Below are 3,304 nucleotides of genomic sequence, written 5' to 3' on the forward strand. Positions count from 1 at the left end.
AAAAGAACTGAGATAAAAAGCAACCTCCAGAGGCCAGCAATTCCATCACTGTTTAGAGAATGAGACCATACCAATTATTAAATATTTTTTGCTATATGTTCAGCAGAGCCACATTAGTCTGAGATCAGGGCAGGGCGATGCCTCAGAAGCTATCTGGTTCAGAGGCATGAGCTTTTATAGGCAACAACCTACTTCATCTGGTGCTATCAGGGTTGTTTTAAGGCCAAGTATGACTCTCCATTGTATGGAACTGTCGTTGTAACATAAGCAATGTTGATTCTTGGCAATCTAAGAGTGTGTGCGGGGGGGGGGGGGGGGGGGGGGAAACAGTTTTTTTGCACAGATACAGAGTAGGGCTGTGGCCCTCAGATGGTGTTCTTCCTCCTATGCTATGCAGAGGCCAGGTCTGTGGTGGGTTGTTCAGGGTCTGGCTTTGTGTCATGGAAATATTCCTTTAGTTGTAGGCAATGGGGAATAAAAAAAATCTTGACATCTCCATATAATGTTGCCTTTTGAGCAGTAGGGGAGAAGGAAAAAACATGGGATAATACAAACATCTCAGGGAGGAAATCTGTGTGGCTGGATAGGTTGATGACATTGTTGTGGACAACAGGGTTTCTATTGGAGTATATACATTTGGAAAGCTTTGCTCCCTCTATCTTCTTTAAGGGGTGGATATGTTTGTGCTAAGGTGACTATCTCCTCTTTGTATTATTAGCTGTTGTGTGTGAATGGTTCCATATGTTGTTAGTTCTTTGAGTCCGGTGCTAATTTGTTTGGTTTGCTGTATAGAATACTAATAAAGTGGTCTCTAAATTTCTCAGAGAGCGTGAAGCACGACTTGTCAAAATAGGCTATGTGGTATGCAGAATGAAGTGAGTTGGTCACCTGGAGTCTCTTAGGTATGATGTTCATCAGCTTGCATCTGGTCAGAAAAAAATAACTGAGAATATCTGAGCAAGTTTCTTGTGTAGATTAATTACAATACACTTCATCTGGCTGAGTGTGTTTCCTTCATGAAAAGATAGGTTAGCCATGCTAATCTGAAGTCAGGCAGACAACATCTGATGAAGTAGGTTGTTGCCTACTTGACAGCTCATGACTCTCTGAATCAAATGTTACGTGGTCTTACCTTCTGCCTTGCCATAGCATGATATTATCAACTTCCATCCAAGGATCCCTAAGGACTTCAGAAGTATTTATGTAAACACAAACCACTTCACCCACAATTGAAAAAAAAAAAACATCTAAAGAAAAGAAACAAGCAGCCAATTTACATCAACAATTCCACACTATTAATATATTGGAAAGGAAGTGAACATTTTTTCTGTCAATGGATCTTGTAAGGAGACTAGTAAACAGCGAACATAAATACATAAAGAATAATTTAATCCAGTCAGGATTTAAACAGCTACTTTAAAACATACTATAAAGTTTTGGTGATTACATATCATCAAGGCCTCTTTTTTTTGGTCTCACTTAAGTCATGCTGAGGTTCCTCCGTGCTTTCTACCATGCTGCCATCTTTTGCTTAGAAGGATTTTTGGAAAAAGGAAAGCAAACTCATAGCATCTTCCTCTTTCAAATACTCCTTAAAATTTTTCTCTGCCAAACTGGCTGCAAATCAGTGGGCTTGCTCACTCTGTTTTTCATTAAACCAGCCAGGTGGTTTCATAATTTTCTTATCTTCATTCCTTCCTCATTCCAATTTATTCACTTATGATTCTCTCCTCATATGTGTACATTGGGATCTTTAGGGAGAGGAATGTCTTTATGTAAGGGACATGCAGCATACCTAGTAGAATGGGAGTCTATTCTCTGATCTCAGAATAATGCTACAATTCTAATACTGTTCCTGGAATTGGCTGAGTACAGTTAAGGGAAAATTAATTCAATATACTGTATTGACTCCAAGGCCACATCTATATTAGAAAGGTGCTTGCATAGCAACATTGATTATAAGTATGGGATTTTGAGAACATGTTTAAGACAGAAAAATCTATAGTATAATTCCAGTTCTACCAGCATAAAATTGCTTTTGCCAGTCCAGTTTGTTTCATTTAGCATCAAGCTATATTTAGCCGTATCATTATTATGTCTGTATGAATTGTGGTATTTGATATTAATGTAATTTTTATGTTTCATATTTTAGCCAAGGTTGTTTAGTAGAGCAATGCTTAACCTAAGTCATTCTCCTCTGTTCATACTTAAGAGAAGTAAACTCTGAAAATTAGCGTCTGGCATGGGGATGTTTAGGGCAAGTCAAACAGACCCTTGAGGATATAGTCTGAGGCACATGAGCCATTCCAGATAAAGACAACTTTATATTTCAAAAGGAGACTACTGTAGTAAGAATAGCACCTGGCTATTCAGGCTATTCAGGGAAGAACATTACTCACAGTTGGAGAAGTAAGTAATAATAAGTATCATTAAGATATTTCTGAAACAATGTAAATACTCTTGGGTCATAGCTGGAGCAGAAAAGACTTTTGGTCTGTTAAAAAGATACACCCTTGGTGGTGGTGGAGGGGGGCAGGGGGAGAAGGGCAGCAAGTTATTACATAGCATGGAATCAAGCAGCAGATGGCAGAAAGGGGTTTGTGCTCAGGATGCATCACAGGCATTTATGCAGATTATAGATTCCATTTTCATTTGTGTGGCTGTGCTTGCTCTACAGGGCCAAGAGGCTCTACTCTGGCCATGCAGATTCAGAGGTAGAATCAAATTAGAAAATGCCTGTGCATGATTTCTTTTATAGTGGAGAAGCTGCTGCATATCAGCTTCAATGTGGTTCTGGACAGAACATGTCCTTGATCCAATGGCAAGGAAGCCAAGACAGTTGGAGATCTCATTCTGCCGCAGACTTTGTCCACCTTCACAGCTGTTGAGATTCTAACATTTTCTTCTACCTGCTCTATCCTTGAGGACTTGTAGACCTATGCCTGGGGGCAGTGCAGGCTTCTTACATGGTCTGAGCATTCAGAGAACAACCCCTGCAAGACCTAAGGATGGAGGAAACTTGATCCAGAAAAGGAGAGCCATGAACACCTACTGAAAGGAGCATTTTGAAGACCTTCTCAATTGACTCTCAATGATGAGAGTATTCTCAAATCCATTCTGCAACACCGAGTCAGAGATGATCTCAAAATCCCTCCAACACTTGATGAGGTGAGGAAAGCCATAAAACACATGAAGAATGACAAGCCACCTGGATCTGGTGGATTCCCTGCCAAAATCTTCAAGAAGCAGGGAGAGAAGCTCACATCACAACTCAAAGCCTTCAACTCTGTCAACCAAGAAGCAC

General features: G+C 40.1%; 1 protein-coding gene across 1 annotated transcript in view; it reads right to left on the reverse strand.

Annotated features, from left to right (window-relative positions):
* LRP1B (LDL receptor related protein 1B) overlaps positions 1-3,304 on the reverse strand; it is a 1,375,759-nt gene that overhangs the window by 555,943 nt on the left and 816,512 nt on the right. The gene's annotated exons all lie outside the window — the stretch shown is intronic.

The sequence above is a fragment of the Alligator sinensis genome, unplaced genomic scaffold (genome assembly GCF_000455745.1).
Source record: "Alligator sinensis unplaced genomic scaffold, ASM45574v1 scaffold533_1, whole genome shotgun sequence".
Lineage (NCBI taxonomy): Eukaryota > Metazoa > Chordata > Crocodylia > Alligatoridae > Alligator > Alligator sinensis.